Consider the following 24,909-nt stretch of genomic DNA (forward strand, 5'->3'; position numbering starts at 1 on the left):
TGCCATCAAGTTGGAGGCTACCTAAACGGAATATGAGATGTTGCTCCTCCACTGTGAGAGTGGCCTCATCATGGGAAAAGACGAGCCCATGGACCAACATGTCAGAACAGGAACAGGGATAGGAATTGAAACGTTTGGCCACTGGGAAATTCCACTTTAGGTGGATGGAGTGGAGGTGCTCAACGAAGCAGTCCCCCAATTTACATCGGGTTTCATCAACTAAGAGGAGGCTAGATCATGAGATGAACAGTCAGCAGGTGAAGGACAGAGCCTGCCCAACAGAGCCATGTGGGTGCAACTGGGGATCAGTACAGGGGTGAAGGACTGGAAGACATGTTGACTTTGGTTCCCTTGTCCTTGCAGAGATTTTCTGGCTATAATCTCATTTCCAGTGGCAGGAGGGTTGGGTGTCAAATACTGATGTTCCTTACATTATTCTTCCGCAGTTTTGTACTGTCTTGGGATACTTTCAAATTATGTCTTCATGTTTTTTCTGTAAATGTATAAATTAAATCATTTCAAACTACAGTATGCCATGGAATATGGACAAAACCCAGGCAGGGAAATTCCTGGGAAAAGTCCCGCACACATCTTATCTGACTTTAACACAGAGCCAATAGGGGGCTGGACTGAGGGTAATTCCGAATTGAGCATCCCTGTAGTTTGGCTTTGGCTCATTTTCTGGGAGAAAGAATGTAAATCTTTGGAGCATGTATGTGAAGAAGATGAAGAGTTCTGTCTTTGCCAGCTGCTCCCCCAAACACACACGATGACCTGTAGGGGCAAGGGGCAAGAGAGGTCAGTGTCCCAGAACAGTGACAGGCAAGCTCTAGTTAAGCAATCAATTCCCACATCTGCTTCTGCTACTGTTGTACCACTGTGGTGATTCTGAAACCATGGATTTTGTGAAGCAATCCTGCCAATTCCAACTCTTGCTCAGAAATTCACAAATCTGTTCCTAATTTAACCAGCAAGAATTTTAACAGCTTTGGCAATATACTTGTGTTATCACACAAAGGAATGCAAAGAGTTTTTTGTTTTTTTTAAAACATAACTCTGGACATGAAACTGTCAGAATTTCCAATGCAGTGGCAACATTGAAAGAAGAAATAATAAAGCCATCCATCCTTTTGCAAACTAAGTATGACTTTCTTTTACATGTTCCCAAAATACAGAGTGAATGGTCATTACAACAAAATCCTGAGAAATCAAAAAATCTAAAATAAAAACTTAAAATGTTGGAAACACTCAGCAAGTCAGGCTGCCACAGTGAACTTCTTAGGTCTATGATGCTACATCAGAACTGGGAAAGGGGGTAAGCAGATTCTTACACAGATATTTTGTTTTGTCTTAAATTCAACATAAGGTAATGATGCAGGAGCAGAAGCCCCATGGACTCCCCAGTACATCACCCAAAATTTAAAAACACCCCCTCTTTTCTAAATGGTTTTCATAACCAACCACCACTACACACCTCCCATCCACACACACTACTTCCAGATTTTTCCCAAACTGAAATGTTGACTGTACATTCCCCTCCATAGATGCTGCCTGAGCCGCTGAGTTCTCCCAGCTTTCTGGTAAATAAAATCGGTTTATTAATGTCACACGTATGGAGGCATAGTGAAAATCTTTGTTTTGCATGCCATCCATACAGATCATTTAATCACATCAGTGCATTGACATAGGACAAGGAAAAACAATAATAGTGTTACAGTTACAGAGGAAGCGCAGTGCAGGGAGACAACAAGTTTGAAAGCCGTAATAACGTAGATTGTGAGGTCAAGAGTCCAATTATTATTCAATTGTCTTATAACACTGGGAAAGAAACTGTCTTTAAACCTGCTGCTACCTGCTAACAGGCTTTTGTACCCTCTGCCCAATGGGTGGAGAGGAGAAGCCGGAATGTCCAGAATGGGTGCGATCTTTGATTAACTACAGTTCTTTACCGAGACAGCAAGGAGTGCAGACAGCAACTGTGTGTTGCTCCAGATTCCAGCATCTGCATTCTCTTGTGCCTCCCCTGTTTCCCTACTTGGGTCTCCCCAGCTTATGTATAAAACCCTCCGAGCGGGGCTCGTGTACAAACTTGGCTCGTTAGCTAACTCTGCTAATGGCCACGTGAATCAGTGGTGCGAAGGTAACCTTCATAAACAATATACTTTGAGGGCTGGTGTGATTTGGGGTTCAACCAAACAGGAAAGTTGGGATATTCTGACTAAGGAACATTGATTGTAGTGATTGCTGAATAAAAATTGCTCATACACAATCATCGGTCGCCAAGAAATGACAGATTGTACACCGGTGTAAAATTATAAAGAAAGTATATTTACCAATTTTTTACTTTATCAAACAGTTAAAAGGAAGAGGAAAGAAATAGAAAAGGGCCCATTACAGTTATAATGTGCACATAAACGTTGGAGCTCATTTCTGAACTGGTTGTGTGTATCGCTATACTCTCACGCTGAACCCATGTACTGTGTGAAAGAGAGCAGCCACCGTCCAGCCTTCCCTCGAAGACTATATCGAACGAACTGGCTTCCTTCTTGGAAATACTCATCTGCACAAAGCTCTTCTTACAATGGGACTCTCCTTCGAAAGGCATTCTGACGCATCTTCCCTTCTGCCCCGCTTCGCAGCTCCCACCAAAAAGACCCCAAACTGGACCACTGTCCTTCAGAAATTTGCTCCCATCCTGCACTCTTGCATGTTTCACTGGGCAGAAAGTTACAGCAGGTACCAAGACAACCCTGACTGGCTGACACCACTTTCCTGAGTTGGACAACATGGCTCCTTATCTTTAGCCGAAGCCAGAACACTGTTACCAGCAGGACACACTGCTTTCACAGAAATCTGCTAAAATAAAAATACTTCACAGCAAAGCAGTAAAAATCGTTCCCAGGGCATTACATGTAAATAAATCCAAACTATGTATCTTCTTGTCCCAGGAGCTTGAGACCTGACAGAGAGCCCAGACAAGATGTGACGGGAAACGAACACATTCCCTATCTCACCTCCTCCATCTAAAAATGGATGGGGACTGGACAACCTTTTGGCAAGTTGAACAATCCCTGAATCCCACATTACCTGCAGAGAATGGGATGAAGGCTTCTGGCTTCACAAACTTGCCCTCTATGTTGAGGAAGTGTCCTGGATTGAACTGATATGGAGTCGACCACAAGTCGTTGTCAAACAAGGCTGAGGTAAGGTTTGGAATAATCAGCTTTCCCTAAAGAAGACACATTAGTCAGAGCAATAAGGAGTTGCCTTCTGAATGTGAATTACTGTATGGAACATAATCAACAGTCCACATACACATTTCTCCCCCATTGTGGTCTAATGGCATTGAAGTCACACTATACAAGATTGGGGCTTATTGATCCACCATAGATGTCTGGGTCCTGTGTGTTCTTGGCTTATTAGATCAGAAGAACGTGCAGACGCTCCCACTATGTAAAACCTACCGGTACTCCTAACGGACTGCAGGGACTGCTTGCTGACTGATGTGCAATCAAACTCCCAAGGTTCCCATGAGGAGTTTGGGGAGTTTCGGGCTGGGCTGCAGGTTGCAGAATGTGGGGCTGGGAGAGTAATCACACTTCAGGGAGCAGCTCTGCAGAGGCAGAGATGCGGAGACAGGCAGAGGCACCGGCTGGGAAGTCAGTGAATTGAAGGGAGAGGGACCAAGAGTAGGTGGAGTTTGGAGGGTACAGTTAGGGAAGACTCGGGAAGGGTGATCGGTCCAAACAAGGGAGCGGAAAAAGTTTTGTGTTTGTGTGTACTTGTGTGTGTGCACACATAAGTGTTTGTTTCTGTGTATATCAATGCTGTTTGTGTGTGTGTGTGTGTGAGAGAGAGCTAGCATGTGCATGTTTGTGCATAAGCATGTGTGTATTTGTGTATTTAATTGTGCACATACCTGTGAGCAAGTGTGTGTGTGTGTGTTTGCCTGCACACCTGTGACTGTGTACGATGACGGCTTATCTCCAGTTACTTGGACCTCTTGTCATTGGCCCAGGACCTCTCTTTGTTCAGCCTGTATATGCTAGTAACCCCACCATTAAATCATCTACACACAAACACCTTAAAACTGGACTGGAGACGAGTCACCCTATCCCGATGGATTACCGAAGATAACATCAAAAACTCAGCACTTCCCCTAATAATTAAAATGCATCAGAAATTCTGCACAAAAAATTCCACAGATCCCAGAAATCTTGAGGAACACACATAAAATGCTTAGAGAAGTCAGCAGGCAAGGAGGAGTTTATGGAAGAACATAAACAGTCAATGTTTCAAGCTGGTGCCCTTGATCAGCACTGCCTGACTTGCTGATCTCTCCCAACATTTTGTCTGTGTTGCTGATGTGGCAAAATGAAAGTTACAGCAGAAGCTTTGGCAGGAAGAATATACAGTCCTTTGTAAAAGTATTCAGCCCCCAAACATTTGTTCACAGAACTGATTTTTACAATCAGGGATTTTAATCAATTTAACTGAGATTTTTTATTTGTGAATCTCATGCTCCTCTTTTCCACAGCAGACCGCCCCCCCCCCCACAAAATAGGGAAAATTGTAAAGCATGAAAAACTAAAAATTCAAAATTTGAACTGTCAGCAGTTGAAAAGTATTTATCCCCCTTTACTCAGTATTTAGTTGAACGGCCTCTCATAGCTATTACAGCTAGCAGTCTTTCCAGTCTCTATGAGCTTCACACAATGCAATGGAGCAATACTTGCCCATTCCTCCTTTGCAAAATTGCTCAAGCGATGCCAGGTTATTTGGAGAATGGCAGTGGACAGCAATCTTGAGATCTTGCCAGAGATGTTTGATTGGGGTAAGGTTAGGACTCTAACTGGGCCATTTAAAGACATCAATTTTCTTCATTTGAAGCCACTCCATGTTTGCTCTGGCAGTGTGCTTTGGGTCACTGTCCTGCTGAAAGACTAACTTCCCTCCCCCAGTTTAAACTTTCAAGCAGAGGCGAGCAGATTTTTATCCAGGATCTCTCTGTATTTAACATCATTCATCATCCCATCACTCCTAACCAGATTTCCAGTCCCTGCTGCTGAGAAGTATCCCCATAACATGACGCTACCTCCGCCATACTTTCCAGTAAGGAGCGTGTTAACTGGCTGATTCACAGTGTTAGATATAGACCACACATACTGCTAAAGAAGCATATCTTTGCCCATAAAGACTTTGCAATGCGTCAATTAGAAGATAACGTAAAGATGTGGAAGAAGGTGTTGTGGTCGGATGAGACTAAAGTGGAAGTTTTTGGCCTCAACACTAAGCGGTACATGTGACTCTACTGTCAAAAAAAGAGCACGTGATTCACAATTAAAAATTCTCAGTTAAATTGATCAAAATCACTGGTTGTAATACTCATTTATGTGAACAAAGGGTTGGGGGCTGAATATTTTTCCAAGGCACTGTAAGTAAGGAGTGAGGACAGAATACAGTGGTTGGGGATATTAAACTGTCCTTGTTCTTAATGTACAGATTTGTCATACAGGTACAGCAGGTAGTTCGGAAGGCAAATGATACATTGGCCCTCATTACACAAGGAGGGGTGGAGCATAATAGCTGGTACAGTCACTGACAATACCACACATTATGTGCTGTATATAATTATTGTCTCTTTTTACAGAATGGATATAGTTTATTGGAAGTGTTTCAAAGAAGGTTCATCATGATACTTTCTAAGTTGAAGAACTTGTTATAAAGAATGATTGACACATTGGACCGAGTCATTGAAGTTAAGAAGAACAAGAGATGATCACTTTGGAACACAGTTCTCATGTGGCTTAGTGTTGTAGATGCCAAAAGGATGATTCTCCCTTGAGGAAGAATCACCTTCTTAAGACAGAAATGATGAGAACTTTCTTATCTCACAGAGTTGTCTCGATGCCAGAGTTGCCGAAAGTATCCAAAACCAAGATGGAGCCATTTTTGGTCTGCAGGCAAGTCAGTGTTGAGGGAAACAGGCTAGAGAGTGCAACTGATGACAAGATGAGAGTAGCCCTGATCATGCTGAATGACAGAGAAGACCCAGGAGGTCACAAGGCTTACTTCTAATCCTGTTTCTTATGTAGAGGAGATGGCCTCATACCCAAGTTTAATTCTAGATTGTACCTTAGGGATGGTGTAAGCCATAATTGTGGTATCTCTGTACATTTGATGGGGCAGTGAGACTGGAACAATATTCCCTAAGCGTTGTGTTTCATGAATGGCATTTCAGCGTTCGTGAATGGCATTTCCTCCCGGTCTTCAAACTTCGGCCTTCGATCCTTCCCAATCACTCTGTCAATCTCCTCGTGAACCCGAGCTGCAGGAACGAAACAGGAAGTAAGTTTTCTTTCTTTCTCCATTGGTGCAGCCTGAACTGCTGAGTATTTCTAGCATGTTGAGTGTCAATAAGTAGGGCATCTTTACAACCAGAAAAAATAAGTTTTTGAAATGTAGTCTCTATTAGAAAGTCCAAACCAAAAGCTCTCACGAACAATACAGTGAATTGAGGGATAAATCCCAAATCTTTGAAAGAAAAGAGAAAAAGGTTTCAGTGTGATACCTCATCCAAATGACCACACAGCAGTCCCAAAGCTAACCAGAATTATGTCCACAATCTTTGGAGTGGGTCTTAGATCCGAAACAGAAGGGATATTAATATATTGATGGGCTGTTTCCACTGTGTCAAACTGGGAGTTTAAAGCTTGCAAACATCCTAGAAAGAGAGATCTGTGTAACCCCTATTTTAGAACTGACTGAATGAAAGCCACATGAAATTGTGTTTAAATATCACTGAGAGTATTGGCACAAATGTCCCATTACTAAGTGCACCTACAACATGTGTATAATCCTCTGAGGTCAGTGCCCGTTCCCTGAGGAAGCAATGGTGAAGGAGTATTGTGCAGACATTTATGGAATCATCCTTCAGTTCTGTAACAAACATACAACTTAGATTGCATAATTCTTTTTACAGATAATCTCTCCAACAACACAGTGTGAGTGAGTGTCTGAACTTTCTATCACCAAGTACATCAACGTGCCAAGCTTCAGGAATTGTTTCCAGCATTGGCCTGTGTTCCGCTGTCAACACCCTCACTCTAAGGAATGCTGACCCAGAGACTGGTCAGACCCCAAACCCCAGCAATATTTCAGGATATGTGGGCAGCCATCCCCTTTGTGTGCTTTGGGGACACTGGTCCTTACATCTCCATTCACACTGTTACACAGCCAGTGCAATCGGGATTTACAGAAAGTTGTATAGTTCACATTTTTGGTTTTTCACACACCATTTTCAGTTCTGTGGTAGTACAGATGGTAAGGTCGCTGCCTGACAGTTCCTGAGACCTGGGTTTAACCCTGATCTCGGGTGCTGTCTGTGTGGAGTTTGCACGTTCTTCTGTGCCTGTATGGGTTTCCCTGGGTGCGCCGGTTTCCTCCCGCATCCCAAACACAGACAGGTTGGTGGGTAAATTGGACACTGTAAATAAACTCCTGTGCGTGGATGAGTTTAGAATCTGAGGGGGAAGTTGATAGGAATGTGGGGAGAGTAAAATGAGATTAGTGTAGCACCCTTGTAAATGGGTGGTCGACAGTTAGCATGGGGTCAGTGGGCCGAAGGGCCTGTTGCCATGCTGTGTGACTTTGCAACTACAATAGAAGGCAGTCTGCTTGTGACAACCAGGTCGAGACTGGGATCGGAGATTTGACTCTGTGATCTGTGGCCTCATCTGATTGGAGAGTTGACTCAGGCACAGAAGCCCCGGTGTCACTTACACTGTACGTCTGGATGGAGCATCATGAAGAGCAAACCCCAGCGTAGGGTGGTCGAGGTCGTCTCCGTACCAGCAGCAAAAATGCCAAAGGCTGTACCGATCAGATTCGATTCCTGGAAACTTGTCCCCGGATTATCCTTTTGCTAAATGCAGAAATAAAATCACATTGAAATTGTCAGCAAGTGTAATATATCCTGAAGGAAATATCCAGAGTGCAAGTGGTTTCCCACCAACTGGAGTCAATGGAGTCCTTCTCTTTGTAATTACATCTAATGCCACAGCAGTCAGCAAGTCCTAGCGTCTGCTGCAAAGAGAAGGAAGATCTCCCACATACCTGCGCAACCAGTTCTTTATTGTCTCAGCTGTTGCATTGCCTTTCTCTGGGAATTTTCAGAGTTTAACCTATGTCTCTAGGTGAAGAAGTCAATCAGGCAGGAGGTACAGAAGCCTTGAGCCCCAATATTACCAGGTTCAGCAACAGCTACTTCCCTTCAGCCATTGAGATCCTGAACAAACCTCCACAACCCTAATCGATACCTCAGTATAACAACAGGACAACTGTTTTAACCTCTTTATATGACAATGTTTCTTTTGTTCTAGTTGTGCTCTTTCTTGCAAACATTGTGCATAATTTATGTTTAATTTATATTTTCTGATTGTTGTGTATCTGATGCAACATCTGTGGGGCTGCTGCAAGTACATTTTCAATTCAGCTGCGTATTCATATACTTGACCATTCAGTTGAGATGGCGCGGGAGAGTGGCAGCTCTTTGCGTGCACTCCGAAGGAATCATCAAATATTCCCATTTAGGTCTACAGCAGCTCAAATCTACAGGCACAGTCATAGGTACTTCAGTAAGGAATATTGTTTTAGGATGCTTAAAAATTGCATCGATCCTCAGAATCAGCCGACTCCTTCGGTAGTGAGTGCAGATTTCCTGTAACAAAATGTGAACAACACGCTGGACTGCAGGCAAAACTGAAATGCAGGGCACTGAGGCCCCACTTTCCTACCAAATGTATGTCTCTGGAGAATAAAATGAAAGACCACAGAGCAAGATTGCAGTACCAGAGGGCAGTCAGGGACTGCTACATACCCTGCTTCACAGAGACATGGCTCACCCTTAGCACTCCGGACAAAGGACTACAGTTCAAGGCTTCACCTTCCACTATATGGACCAGAGAGCGCCATCAGGTAAAGGCAGAGACGAGTGTTTGCTCCATCATTGTGATGCACAGAGATAGCAGTTGTGTTTCAGTCCCGCTCGGTCAATCCGGAATATCTCGCGTACAAGTGTCATCCATTTTATCTGCCGGGGAACTGTCTGTTGTCATCCTGGTTACAGTGTACATTCTGCCCCTGACCAATACAAAGCTGATACTGAAGGAGCTGAGCACTGTGATGAAGTCACAACACAGCACCCCCGATGCCTTCCTGATCATTCAAGCAGGCCAGCTTGGAGAAGTCTCTGACCAACTACCACCAACATATCAAAAACAGAAACAGAGGAGCCAACACACATGACCACTGTTACACCAGCACAAAGAACACTTAACATGCCATCCCACACCCGTACTTTGGCAAGTCCTTGTAGCTCTTTAGCTACACTTCTACTCCTGGTGTACAAGCAGAGACTGAGCACCACTGCACCAGTGGGGAAGACCGTGTTGATACGGTCAAGGCAGGACAGGCTTGAATCTGTGGATGGGACCATATTCAGGATTCATCTTCAAATAGGAATAAATTTGGCACAGTTGTCACCGACATCATCAGGACCTGAGACTATAAAGAAAATGGCTGCATGCCTGTTAATGTTTGTATGTGTGTGTGTTGGGAATGTGTGTATGCGTATGTGTAAATACATACTCGTATAACTACTGAGGATTAGTGTGCTTTGAGAACATACTGGACATCCTGAAACCAAAAGCCCTGCATGAACCATGAAAATTGCTGTCTGTTGAGGGCTAGTTCTGTGTCATTCAGGAACAGTGATCCGGAAATCTACAGGAAGTCCAAGTATAACCTTCAGAGCCTATCTTGAGAGCAAAAAAGCAATTCTGCACGGAATCAGTTTCATATCAGCTCTGGCTGGCTTTGCAGGCCAATGGGAAACCTAACATCATAAATGGCTGTGAAGCTTCACTCCCAGATGAACTAAACACATTTTATGCATGCTTTGAAAAGGAGAATAAAGCTCTAACTGTGCGAATCCCTGCAACAATGGCCAACCCTGTGATAACTGTCTCAGGGAACAATGTCAGAACTTCTCTCAAGAGGCTGAACCCTAGCAAGGCATGAGGCCCTGATAGTACCTGGTAAAGCTCTGAAAATCTGAGCCAAACAACTGGCAGGACTGTTCAAGCACATCTTCCATCTCTCACTGCTGCAGTCGGAGGTTCCCACCTGCTTTAAAAGGACATCAATCATCCCAGTACCCAAGAGCAGGGTGAACTGTCTCAATGACTATCGCCCAGTTGCACACATATCTAATGTGATGAAGTTCTTTGAGAGTCGAGATTGATCATGGCTAGAATTAACTCTGCCGAAGCGAAGATCTGATCTGGACCTGCTGCAATCTGCCTACTGCCACAATGGGTCTACAGTGGATGTAATCTCACCAGCCCTCCACTTGGCCTTGGACCATCTGGACAACATAAATACCTACATCAGGTTGCAGTTTATTCATTACAGCTCAGCATTCAATCCCATCATCCCCTCAGTATTAATCAATAAGCTTCATCTTGAGAGCATCACTGAGTCATGGCTGAAAAAGATCACAGTTGGGAGCTTAACAACCAACAATACACGTTGTTTAAATTAGATTGTATAAATTGGCTAGATCAGAGGCATTTAAGTTTGGTAACCAAGAAAGCGAAAAGAGGTCCAGAAAAAATCTCTGGAAAGCCATCTCATGGGCGAATGAGCATTCCCGGACTAAACATAAATCAATAAAGGATATTCAACAGTTGTAGCAGAGATTGAATGGGATCACCCACATAAAGTAAAATCAAGCTCCATAAGCAACAACAGGACTTCACTTCCAGATGAGCTCATTGCCTTCCATGCTCTCTTTCACCTTGAACAGGACTTCACTTCCAGATGAGCTCAATGCCTTCACTTTGACCTTTAAGACATAGAGGAACGATCATGAACTCCCACAACTCCTGTGTGATAAAAGTCCCTGAGGCCGATGTGGGAGTATCCTTCAGGATGGTGAACCCATGGAAAGAATCTGACCCGGATGGGCTACCTGGCCACGTACTAAAGACCTGTGCTGATCAAATATCTGGAGTGTTTACTGAGATCTTTAACCCTTGGCTTCCGCAGTCTGAGGTACCCACTTGCTTCAAGAAGGCTTCAACTCTAGAGATGCCTAAGAAGAACATGGTAATCTGCCTCAATGACTACTGTCAAGAAGCACTTATATCCACTGTTGTGGAGCATTTTGAAAGATTGGTGATGAAACAGATCAACTCCCGACTGAGAAGTGACTTGGCTCCAATTTGCCTACTAGCACAACAGATCCACAGCAGATACCATCTCATTATCTCTTCACTCAAACCTGGAATATTTGGATGGCAAAGATACAAACGTCAGGATGCTCTTTATCGACATCAGCTCAATATTCAATACTATTGTTTCCTCAAAACTAATGAATAAGGTTCAAGATTTTGGCCTCAATACCTCCCTGTGCAATTAGATCTTTGATTTCCTCACTTACAGACCTAAGTCAGTTTCGATTAGCATCAACATCTGCTCCAGAATCCATCAGCACAGGCTGTGTTCATAGCCCCCTGTTCTGCTTGCTTTACACTTATGACAGTGTGACTAAGCATAGACCCAATGCCATATTCATATTTGCTGATGACACCACTGTCATAGGCTGAATCAATGCTGGTAAGAAATCAACATATAGTATAGTAAAGTGTATGCTCATGCACTTTGGTAGAAAGAATAAAGGCAAATTGGGAGCAAATTCAGAAATGAGAGATGCAAAGGGACTTGGGAGTCCCTGCGCAGGATTCCCTAAACACTAACATGCAGGCTGAGTCAGTGGTAAGGAAGGCCAATGGAATATTAGCATTCATTTCGATAACTAGAATATAAAAGCAAGGATGGAATACTGAGGCTTTATTTACCATTGGTCAGACCACATTTGCAGTATTGTTAGCAGTTTGGGGCCCTTATCTAAGAAAGAATGTGCTGGTATTAGAGAGGGCCCAGAGGAAGTACATGAGAATGATCCCAGGATTGAAAGGGTATGAGGGGAGTTTGATAGCTCTGGGCCATTTTTTGCTGGAGTCTAGAAGAATGAGGGTTGGATCTCATTGAAAACTTTCAGATATTGAAAGACCTAGAGTAGATGTGATTAAGACCAGTGGCCAAAGCCTCAGAATAGAAGGATGTCCCTCTAGAATAGACATCAGGAGGAACTCCTTTAGCCAGAGGCATTTGATAAGGTACCCCATGCAAGGCTTATTAAGAAAGTAAGGAGGCATGGGATCCAAGGTGAAATTGCTTTGTGGATCCAGAACTGGCTTGCTCACAGAAGGCAAAGAGTGGTTGTAGATGGGTCATATTCCGCATGGAGGTTGGTGACCAGTGGTGTGCCTCAGGGATCTGTTCTGGGACCCCTATGCTTCATGATTTTTATAAATGACCTGGATGAGGAAGTGGAGGGATGGGTTAGTAAATTTGCTGATGACACAAAGGTTGGGAGTGTTGTGGATAGTGTGGAGGGCTGTCAAAGGTTACAGCGGACATTGATAGGATGCAAAACTGGGCTGAGAAGTGGCAGATGGAGTTCAACACAGATAAGTGTGAGGTGATTGATTTTGGTAGGTCAAATATGATGGCAGAATATAGTATTAATGGTAAGACTCTCGGCAGTGTGGAGAATCAGAGGGATCTTGGGGTCCGAGCCAAAGGACACTCAAAGCTACTGCACAGGTTGACTCTGTGGTTAAGAAGGCATACAGTGTATTGGCCTTTATCAATTGTGGGATTGAGTTTAGGAGCTGAGAGGTAATGTTACAGCTGTATTGGACCCTGGTCAGACCCCATTTGGAGTACCGTGCTCAGTTCTGGTCACCCCACTACAGGAAGGACGTGGAAACCATAGAAAGGCAGCAGAGGAGATTTACAAGGATGTTGCCCAGATTGGGGAGCATGCCTTATGAGAATAGGTTGAGTGAACTTGGCCTTTTCTCCTTGGAGCGACAGAGGACGGCAGGTGATCTGACAGAGGTGTACAAGATAATGAGAGGCATTGATCATGTGGATAGTCAAAGGCTTTTTCCCAGGGCTGAAACGGTTGCCACAAGATGGCATAGTTTTAAGGTGCTTGGAGCTAGGTACAGAGGAGATATCAGGGGTAAGTTTTTTTACGCAGAGAGTGGTGAGTGCATGGAATGGGCGGCCAGCGACGGTGGTAGAGGCAGAAAAGATAGGATCTTTTAAGAGACTCCTGAATAGGTGCACGGAGCTTAGAAGAGTAGAGGGCAATGGGTAAGCCTAGGTAGTTTTAAGGTAAAGACATGTTCGGCACAGCTTTGTGGGCTGAAGGGCCTGTATCGTGCTGTAGGTTTTCTATGTTTCCACTATGGAAAGAAGGCAGGAGAATGGGGTTAAGAGTGAAAATAAATCAGCCATTATTTCAGCAGACTCAATGGGTCAAATGGTCTAATTCTCCTCCTATGTTTTATGGTTTTATGGTCTAAAAACTGGGCCTCTGTATCTCCCTCTGCAAATGTATCCTTGTCTTCCTCATTGGGAGACCACAATCAGCACAGATTGAAATAATATCTCCTCTTCACTGACGATTAACAACAGCCTACATCAAGGGTACATGGTTCGCCTACAACTCTACTCTGTCCACATTCATGAATCCACGCCTAGACCCAGCACAAACGCCATCCATAAATTTACTGATGACACAACTGCTGTTGGCAGAATCTGAGATGGTGATGAGGAGGGCTAAAGGAGTGAGACAGGTTATCCGGCTCGGTGGGGACGCAACAGCAAACTCACTCTCAACATCAGTAACACCAAGAAATTGACTGTGGACTTTAGGATGTGGAAGTTGATGGAACACACACTAGTCCTCATCGAGAGGCTAGCAGTGGAATGGGTAAGCATTTTCATGTTCCTGTATGTTAACATCTCTGAAGATCGATGCTGGGCCCAACATACTGATACAATTACCAGCGCCTATATTTCATTGAGGAGATTTGATATGTCACCAAAGGCTAGCAAATTTCTACAGATGTACTGTGGTGAGCCTTTTAACTGGTAGCATTACCGTCTGGTATGGAGGGGCCACTGCACAGGATCGGGAAAAAAGCTTGTAGAAAGTTGCAAGCTCAGCCAGCTCGATCATGGCCAGTAGCCTCCCCATCATCGAGGTCATCTTCAAAATCCAATGCCTCAAAAAGGCGGCTTGCATCATTATGGGCTCTCACCACCCAGAAGGTATCTTCTCATTATTACCATCAAAGACAATGTACAAGAGTCTAAAGTCACACATTCACTGCTTTAGGAACAGCTTCTTCACTCCCAGCATCAGATATATGAATGGCCCATGAATCCTTAAACACTGTCTCACGATTTTTGCTTTCTTTTTGCACTACTTACTTTTAAGAGATACATTTTTTTATTAAATATTTTATGTATTGCACTCCTCTGCTGCTGCAGAATGACAAATTCCATGACATATTTCAGTGATAGTAAACCCGATTCTGATACATTGATTCTCAGATGACAATAAACTCCAAAAGGACCTTGACTTGGCTTGGTTGGTCGCTCCCCCGGTGACTCGGTACGTTACTGTCATAGTCATCAGGGACCAAAGACAACACAGATTCAATTTCTAATCATGTCCAGTCACTATTTGTCAGCCAGGAAAGAAATCTGGCAGAGCAAAATCAAGCAAGACACCCAATGCTGATCGCCATCTGACCACTGATGATCTAACAGAAGATGGTCGCAATCGTTGAGTCTCTAGCAATGAGTATACCTCTGTGACTCAGAAGGGAAGGGGGGACAAGAGGCATGCTGTGGTAATAGGGGATTCGTTAGGGAAATGGACAGGAGGCTCTATGAGCGGAAACGAGATCCCAGGTTGATATGTTGCCTCCCGGGTGCTAGGGTCCAGGCTATCTCAGACTGAGTCCTCAGCATTCTTAAGTGAGAGGGTGAACAGCCAAAAGACGTGGTCCATGTAGGTACTAATGAAATGGGTAGGATGAATGATGAGGTTCTGCACAGGGAGTTCAAGAAGTTAGGTGCCAGGTTAAAGGGCAGGACCTCCAGGGTTGTGATCTCAAGAATGTTACCCGTGCCACGTGCTAGTGAGGCCAGAACTAGAAAAACTATACAGTTTAGTACGTGGCTAAGGAGTTGGTGTAGGGTTGAATGCAGAAGATTTTTGGATCATTGGGCTCTCTTCTAGGGAAGGTGGGAACTGAACTGAAGGGAGACTAATATCCTAGCAGGAAGGTTTGTTAATGCTGCACAGTGAAGTTCAAACTAGAGGTGCTGGGGGATGGGAACTAGAGTGCCACAACAGTTAGTGGAGAGGTTGGGGAGACAGATGCTGGTAAGACCTCAAACAAAGTTAGGAATCAAAATGTTGAGCACGGTCCAATTAGTATCCAGGGCTGTGTATATTTCCATGCAAGAGGTATCATAGGAAAGGCGGATCATAGAGCTGAAAGTGAGGTAGCTGGTTTACAAAGTGAGGCAACGTGTAGTGAGGAAAGGCTGTTGATAGGGCAAAACTGCAGTCAACAAGATGACTTGCAACATAAAAGGTGGACAAAATTGAAAGGGTGAAAAGGATTGTAAACAGTCCCCCAAACAGGAGTAAGGATGGGGCCTATAAATTACAACAGGAGATAGAAAATGCATGCCAAAAGGGCAATGAAGGTGTTGTGTTTGTAGGTGTGCAGTACACAGAATAAGGTAGATGAACTTGCAGCACAGTTGCAGATTGGCAGGTATGATGTCCTAGGCATCACTGAATCATGGCTGAAAGAAGATTACAGCTGGAGCTTAATGTCCAAGGATATACATCATTTTGAAAGGATAGACAGGAAGGCAGAGAGGGCAGCATTGCTCTGTTGGTAAAAAATGAAATCAAATCATTCGGAAGAGGTCACATAAGGTTGGAAGGTGTTGAATCATTGTGGATTGAGCTAAGGAACTGCAAAGGTAAGAATACCCTGTTGGGAGTTGTATACAGACCCCCAAACACTATTAAGGATGATCCCTACAAATTACAATGGGAGATAGAAAATACTTGCCAAAAGGGCATGGTTACAATAGTCATAGCGGACTTCATTGGGAAAATCAGTTTGGTGTTGGATTACAAGAGGGGGAAATTTCTAGAGTGCCTACGAGATGGCTTTTTAGAGCAGCTCGTGGTTGAACCTACGAGAGGATCAGCTATTCTGGATTGGGTGTTGTGCAGTGAACCAGAATTGATTAGCGATCTTAAGGTAAAATAACCTTTAGGGGCAAGTGATCATAAGATGATCAAATTCACCTTGAAATTTGAAACGAAGAAGCTAAAGTCAGATGTATCAGTATTACAGTGGAGTAAAGGTAATTACTGAGGTATGAGAGAGCATCTGACCAGAATTGATTGGAAAAGAACACTGGCAAGGATGATGGCAGAGCAGGAGTAGCTGGAATTTCTGGAAGCAATTCAGAAGGCACAGGATATAAACATCCCAAAGAGGAAGAAGTATCCTAATGGAAAGGTGACACAATCGTGGCTAACAAGATAAGTCAAAGAAAACATAAAAGCCAAAGAGAAGGCATATAATACAGCAAAGATTAGTGGGAAGTTAGAGGATCGGGAAGCTTTTAAAAAAACAACGGAAGGCAACTAAAAGAGTCATTAAGAAGGTAAAGATGGAACACGAAAGTAAGTGAGCGAATAATACTAAAGGAAATACCAAAATTTTCTTCAGATACAAAAAGTGTAAAAGAGAGGCGAGAGTAAATATCAGGCCAATGGAAAACGATGCTGGAGAGGTAGTAATGGGAGGCAACAAAATAGCAGACAAACTGAATAAGTATTTTAGATCAGTCTTCATGGTGGAAGACACCAGCAGTATGGTGAAAGTTCTAGGTATCAAGGGTCATGTGAAGTTACCACAACTAGAGAGAAGGTTCTTAGGAAACTGAAAGGTCTGAAAATAGATAAGTCACCTGGACCAGATGGTGTACACCCCAGAGATCTGAAAGAGGTGGCTGAAGAGATCATGGAGGCATTAGTAATGATCGTCCAAGAAACACTAGATTCTGGAATGGTTTCGTAAGACTGGAAAATTGCAAATGTCAGTCCACTTTTCAAGTGGAGAGGTAGAAGACAGGAAACTACAGGCCAGTTAGTATGACCTCAGTGGTTGGGAAGCTGTTGGGGTTGATTATAAACGATGAGGTCTCAGGATAGTTGGAGGCATATGGCAAAATAGGCTGCAGTCAGCATGGTTTTCTCAAGAGAAAATCTTGCCTGACAAATCTGTTGCAATTCTTTGAAGAAATAACAAGCAGGGCAGACAGAGGAGAATCGATTGATGTTATGTACTTGGATTTTCTGAAGGCCTTTGACATGATGCCACACGAGACTGCTCAACAAGCTACGAGCCCATGGTATTACAGGGAAGATTCTAGCATGGAAAAAGCAGTGGCTGAATGGCAGGAGGCAAAGAGTGGGAATAAAGGGAGCCTTTTCTGGCTGGCTGGCTGACAGTAATTAGTAGTGTTCCATCGGGGTCTCTGTTGGGACTGATTCTTTTTACATTATATGTCAGTGATTAGGATGATGGAATTGATGGCTTTGTTGCAAAGTTTGCAGACGATATGAAGATAGGTGGAGACACAGGTAGTCTTGAGAAAGTAGAGAGGCTACAGAAGGATGTTGACAGATTGGGAGAATGGGCAAAGAAATGGCAGATGGAATACTGTCTCAGGAAGTGTATGTTCATGCACTTTCGTAGAAGATATGAAAGGGTTGACTATTTTCTAAATGGAGAGAAAATACAAAAAGCTGAGAAGCAAAGGGGTTGGGAGTCCTTGTGCAGAATTCCCTTAAGGTTACTTTGCAAGTTGAGTCTATATTGAGAAGGACAAATGAAATGTTAGCATTCATTTCAAGAAGACTAGAGTATAAAAGCAAGGATGTAATGCTGAGATTTTGTAAAGCATGGTGAGGCCTTACTTGGAGTATTATGAGTAATTTTGGATACCCCTATCTTAGAAAGGATGTGCTAAAACTGGAGAGGGTTCAAAAGAGGGTCATGAAAATGATTCCAGGATTGAATGGCTTGTCATATTAAGAGTGTTTGATGCCTCTGGGCCTGTATTCACTGGAATTCAGAAGTGTGAACGGTGACCTCATTGAAACCTATTGAATGGTGAAAGGCCTTGATAGAGTGGATGTGGAGAGGATGTTTCCTCTGGTGGGAGAGCCCAAAACCAGAGGACACAGCCTCAGAATAGGGGGGCATCCTTTTAGAATAGAGATGAGGAGGAATTTCTTCAGTCAGAGAGTGGTGAATCTCTGGAATTCTTTGCCAGAGGGTGTGGAGTCCAAGTCTTTATTTATATTTAAGGTAGAGAATGACAGATTCTTCATTGGTCAGGGCATGAAGGGAGATGGAGAGAAGGCAGGAGACTGGGGTGAAGAGGAAAATTGGATCAGCCATGATGAAATGGTGCAGCAGAATCAATGGGCCAAATTACCTAATTCTGCTCCTATATCTTAAGGTTTTATTCCAACTCATGCATAACTGTGGTTTGTCAGCAGGCACTCAGTGTTACGGAACTTTGAAGCTTATAAAGAAAATCAAAAATAAAAACTGCACATGCTGTAAATCTGTAATAAAAAAGCAGAAAATGTTGGAAACACTCAGGAGGTCAGGCAGCATCTGTGGAGAGAAAAACAGAATTAATGTTTCGGATGAGAGTCACTTTGAAACATGTAACTTTTCCATTACATACCTTCTCCTGCTCGGCTAAGAAAGCCTCAATGAAGTCCCTAGGTGTGTTTGGATCCCATGATTCTTTATGTGCTGTAACGATTTCTTGTAAAAAGTGAATTACTTTCTCTTGATTTTCAAATATTTTATGCTGCGGCGCAGGGAGACAACGAATAAAGGGAAATGTATTCATCATCTGCAATAGAGACAGGGATTGAAATATAACTTCACAACCTATATGTGATTTTCTTGAAAACTCAAAATGTAGAAATTCATTCACTATACCCATCACAGATACACCCACATACAGAATGTGCATTTTCTCTGGTCCTTGCAGAGACAGTCCACGTGTTACCTGTGAATTGTCATCATTGATGCAGTGCAGGGAATCACAGGAGATAATCACACAGAGTTGTATCCATGAAACAAATCACCAAATAACGGGCATTTTGTGGGGCTACTGAGCAACTAAAAGATCTAATCATGATTAATTTTGTAATTAAGGTAATTAATTATGTTGACTGTGGTTTCAGTCACACTGCTGAACACCATCATTCTGAACGCTGCACTGATAAATTGTCCACGTTGAAACCCCTCTCTGTATTTGCCAGCCATACTCATACAATCCATAAATCTCTGCATTTCCTCAAATTCCTGGTTTTCTTCTCTCTATCACTGGTGAGTGTGAGGATTTAAGCTCATTTAAACAATGCTAAGCTTACATATGAAGAATAATTTTATTTGAGTTGGATATTAGAGAGATCAATGAGAAGTCCAGGAGAGGAGCAAAGAGCTTGGTATATGGGTTGGAATTTTGCTGCCCTCATTTTCCATTTCCTTTGATTATTAGTTGGAAAGGATTGAAAACATTACTGTTACTCTCAGATTCTGAAGCTCAAACATTCTCTTTTTGATGAAATCTCATCTTGGTTGCTCTTTCCACTGTCCAGTCTGCTGTATATTTTTAACTTTTACTGGTTTTATTTCAGATTTGCTTTTCTCTTCTGCCTTTGAGGTGAGTAACCTATTGAAAATACCGATAAGCCTGGGGTACTAACATCTCTTCCAGGAGATCCAAACCACGAGCTGTGTGGGCTTGTATCACATCCACAGGCAGCTCCCAATTTGTGAAGCACAGGACAAGCCAGGGCCTTGTGGATTTAACAGTGACAAAAACCTAACAATTCAGATCTACATGAGGGGGCAACATGTAAATGGCTGGTAACTGAAGCAAAAATTGATGCAGGAGATCTGCTATAAAAACAGGAAATGCTAGAAATATTCAGTAACACTAGATACATCAGGGCAGAGAGATAAAGGATTAATGTTTCGGGCCTGGAGAAATGTATCTTAAGTTACAAAGAGAGAGAGGGATGGAGAGAAAAAAAGGAATGCCTACAGTCGGGTGGGGACCAAGGCCATCCTGGCGACATAATGCTTCCAGACACAGGTGTACAGATACTAAGCAAAATACGAGGAAAGGTGGACCTCATTGTCCAGTCAGGCAGCTCATCCAAAGCAGAGGACAACAAGGTTAAAGAGCTTGGACAACTAAGGCTGCAGTGGAAGAAGTTTTGAACTACTCAGTTAACTTGAGGTAGACTGGTGGCCTGAGCTGACAATCTGATGAAACTCTGTAAGACTCTGGTTAAGTGGGTCATCTTTTGTTGTTTCAAGTGGATTGGAACTCATTTAAGTCATATGTAAGAATTGTAGGAGCATCAATAAAATCTGTTGTAAGTTTGGTACAGTTTGATAAGTCTATTAAATTAAAGCTCCCGTCAATGGTCTTGATGCAAAACACAAAGCTGAAGGAACAAAAGGGTTGGTAAAATGATTCTTATGTAGAATGTCTACGGCCCAGGGATATAAACGTAACAGAAAGTCTCAACGATAAACTTAAAAGACACGTGGATGGGTTTTGCGGGAAAAGTGTATGAGTCAAGAGGAATGCTTCAATCTGACCAGAAAATGGTCAATGTGTTTTATTAATGTTGGACAGATGTTCTCGGATAGCTCTGGCAGGAACACTTGCTGCATCACACTTGAACCAAAAATACACCAAATATTTGACTGGCTGAACGTGCAAACTATAAGGTGTCAATCCAGCCATTCCCTCTCTCTCATTTTAAATGATTTCCAAGGATTTTTCCAATGTGTTAAGTGGGTGGAGGTAAAATTGATTGCATATTAAGAAATGAAGAAGACTTATAGTGGAAAAAGATTGGTCTTTTCACCTTCATGGTGTCTGAAATATTCTCGGTATTTCCTCCAAACACAACATAAGTAAACAGGAGATACAAGGACTGCAGATGCCAGGATCTGGAGCAACAAACATTCTGCTTGAGGAACTCAGCAACCGCAGGGGTAAAGGAATCATTGATGGTTTAAGGCAAAACCCTACAATAGGTCTGAGAGTCACTCATGCCAGAACAACCTTAGTCCCTATCCTACTGTAGACATTCTCCTGTCCCCTCTCCATCCCTTCCTCTCTCTGAAAATTGAAACACACTTTTCTCACTTCTCCAATCCTGATCATTAACTCTGTTTTTCTCCTGATGTTTCAAGTGGATGTTTCCACCCCCTTGTCTTGTAGTCACGTCCCTTTCTTTGAGTCTCTCCCACAAGTGACATTGTGAACACCTACTAGCTCAAGCTCTAACCTCGCATTGACTGAGTTCTCTGATATCTACAAACTCTGAGTCCAACTCAGCTGACCCCAAAATCCTCCCTCCAAGAGGAAAACTTCTTCAATGATGTGGAGAAATTGAAGGAATTTTTTATCTTGATAATCAAAGCGATATCCAAAGACAATTGAGCAGATGATATTTGAGACGGCATTGTTTATCTTGAAATGTGGATCAAACGCAAGTCCTGGAACAATAACGACAAACTGTGAGTGTTCCAGTGTAGGGATGTAAGTAAAAGCCGTTTGTTAAATATATCAATGGTATTAAGAGATTCAGTAACTGATGTCTGGAACATAAGACATAGGAGCAGAATTAGTCCAGTTGGCCCATTGAGTCTGCCGCACCATTCAATCTGGACTGATTTGTTTTCCCTTAACCCTACTCACCTGACTTCTCCCCATAACCTTTGATGCCTTCACTAATTAAGTAATCAATCAAACTCCATTTTAAATATATCCAATGGCTTGGCCAATGAATTCCGCAGATTGGCTGTGTTCTCGCTACAGAAATTCCTCCTCATCTCCGTTCTAAATGGACATCCTTCTATTTTATAATTGTACCCTCTGGACTTGGACTTCCCATTGTTGGAAAAATCCTCTGCTAATCCATACATTATAGGCCTTTATACTAGGATGCTTGGTAGGTTTCAATGAGACCCTCTCTCCTCATTCTTCTAAATTCCAGCAAGTACAGGTCCATAGCTATCTAAGGTCTCATCGTTAACCCTTTCATTTCCAGGATCATTCTGATAAACTTCCTCTAGACCCTCTCCAATTCTAGCAGATCCTTTCTCAGATAAGGGGCCCAAAATTGCTCACAATACCCCAACTGTGGTCTAATCAATGCCTTATAAAGCCTCAGCATTATTCCTTGCTTTTATATTTTGGTCAATGGAAATGTGTGTTAACATTACATTTGCCTTGCTTGCCACTGATTCAGAGTGCAAGTTAACCTTTAAGGAACCTTGTATGAGGAGCCCCCAGTCCCTTGGCACCTCTGATTTCTGAATGCGTGCTCCGTTTACAAAATAGTCCACACCTTCATTCCATCGACCAAAGTGCATGAGCACAGACTTTGCTCCATTGCTCCATCTGCACTTTCTAGCTGTTCCCCTCATCTGTGCAAGTCTTTCTGAACACTCCCTGCTTCAACACGGGCTGCCCCTCCACATATCATTGGGTCACCTGTGAACATGGCCACAAATCCAGCAACGCTATCATCCAGATCACAAGTGTACAACGTGAAAAATAGTGGACCCAACACCACCCTCGCCCCCTCCCCATGGAATGCCGCTAATCCACAGGCAGCCGGTCAGAAAATGCCCTCGTTGTTCCCACTGTTTTCCTTCTGCCAGTCAGGCAAGATTTCGCCTGACTTTTATGTGTCAAAGGTCACTTCCCTGCTGTCTAATGACCATTTTCTCAGGACCATCACATCTGACAACAGTGCATTCTAGATTCCAAGTACCTGCTCCATGAGATAGACTTTCCTCAAGTCAGTCTTAGTTCCTTTCCTTTTTGTTTTGTACCTGTGACCTTTCACTGCCCAGACTTTTCAGCATTTTATAGAAGTCTACCAAATCTCCCCAGCTTTCTCTGAAGAAACTGCCCGCCTGTCTCTCGTCTATCCTTGTAAAGTTAGTTTCTTATCCCAGGAACCATTCTCATCAATATTTTCTGGAACCCTCTGTAATGGCATCAGATCCTTCTTATATTGAGGTGACTCCAGCTGAAAACAATGGCTCAGCTGAAGCCAGGCCAGAATGTTATAAAGGTCCAGCATGAATTTTCTACTTTTATACATTCTGCTTCTACTGCTGAAGTTCAACATTGTTTATGTCATACTAATCATTTTCTCAACCTACACTACCACTTTCAATGGCATGCACCCATAAACCCAGGCCCCCCCTCTACTTCCTGTTGCCCTTTCAGAACGGAGTTCAGAGTGTCACTAAAGACTCTCTGGCACAGGGCCCAAGAGGCAGCAAATGGTCATTTTCTCATCCAGCTCCATCAAAGGTACAGCTTCTCCCCCCCACCCCCCCCATTCAAGAACCTCTTCAAGAGGTAAGGCCTTAAAAAGGGGGCATCCATCAGTAAAACCCCTCACCATCCAGGAAATGCCCTCTTCTTGTTACTACCAAGGTGGAGGAGGTACAGGACCTGAAGACCCACACTCAATGATTCAGAAACCATTTAAGTTCATGATCATAAGTCTGATTCTGATTGTGATTCTTTATTCAATGAAAATCTTAGGCACCCTGAGCTTCCTGTTGCCTGGAACTTTAATTCTTCATTCCATTCCCACTCGGACTTGCTGCATGGTTTCAACAGTGAGAAATATCACCTAATTTTCTGTTTCAGCATAATGCAGCCTTCTAATTTCAATATCACTTTCTCCAGCTTCAGCGATCTCACCCCTTCTTTCTGTCTGTACCAGAAATAGCCATTTCTGCCAGTCAGTGTTTGGGCTCAGTCATTTGTATTTGAATACGTGGCCTTTCTGGGCATGTCCCCCAGTCCCACATGGACACAAATCCAAACCAATGTTACTTTAACTAATTTGGTCTCTCCCTATGAGGGATAGTTCCTGTTCTACCTATTCCTCCCTCACCTTCTGCACTACAGAAAACTAACATATTTTCTCTCTTCCCCAGCTCTGATGAAGAGTCTCAGAGATTAAATATCAAATGTTTCTCTTCCTACATGTGTTCCTTGACTTGCTGTGCATTTTCGATATTTCCTGTTTTCCCACATATTTTATTCTACTTTGGTTTTCTCCATTCTTCCTACCAGATTGACAAACCTTCCAAATTCTTCGTGGATTTCAGTGTTGGAATAAATAAATAGTTTACATTTCCACAGCAGTCAAGGCATCGCTTGGTTCTTTAGAAAGTTGCTTTGTTACCTTTCTCCTCCTCAAATTCTTTACTCAAAAATTCTGCTTCCTCCACAATTTGCAACTCCAGCGACTTCTTCCCAAGCCCAAGGTTTCTCAGTGTGGAAAGTGAGAATCTTCTCTGTTCTCTCCACCAGTTCCCATACTTTGCAAAGACGATACCTGCAGGAACAGTGGGGATTATCAGGGGCTAAGACAGCAGATGGTAAGAAACATTTCCCCATGGTAGAGAAGTCAAAAGCTAGAGGACAGGAGTTTAAAGTTTATAGTGAAGGGGTAGGAAGTTTAGATGGGATCTGAGGAAAAGCTTCTCAGACAGATGATGTTTGGAACCTGAAACGCCCTGCCTGATAGAGTGGTGGAAATAAGTTCCCAAGACATTTAAGAATTTCTACCTGAACACTTGATTCACCAAAGCATGGGAGGCAATAGGTCAGATGCTAGTAAATGGGATTGGTATAGATGGGTATTTGATGATCAGCATGGTCATGATGGGCTGAAGGGCCTGTTTCTGTGCCATTTGACTCCATGATTTTTGACTTTGGAGTGTG

General features: G+C 43.1%; 1 pseudogene; it reads right to left on the reverse strand.

The window, feature by feature from the left end:
- Positions 1–590: 590 nt before the first annotated feature.
- Positions 591–24,909, reverse strand: part of LOC140187636 (cytochrome P450 2D17-like) — a 47,524-nt pseudogene continuing 23,205 nt past the window's right edge.

Source organism: Mobula birostris, chromosome 25 (genome assembly GCF_030028105.1).
Source record: "Mobula birostris isolate sMobBir1 chromosome 25, sMobBir1.hap1, whole genome shotgun sequence".
Taxonomy (NCBI): Eukaryota; Metazoa; Chordata; class Chondrichthyes; order Myliobatiformes; family Myliobatidae; genus Mobula; species Mobula birostris.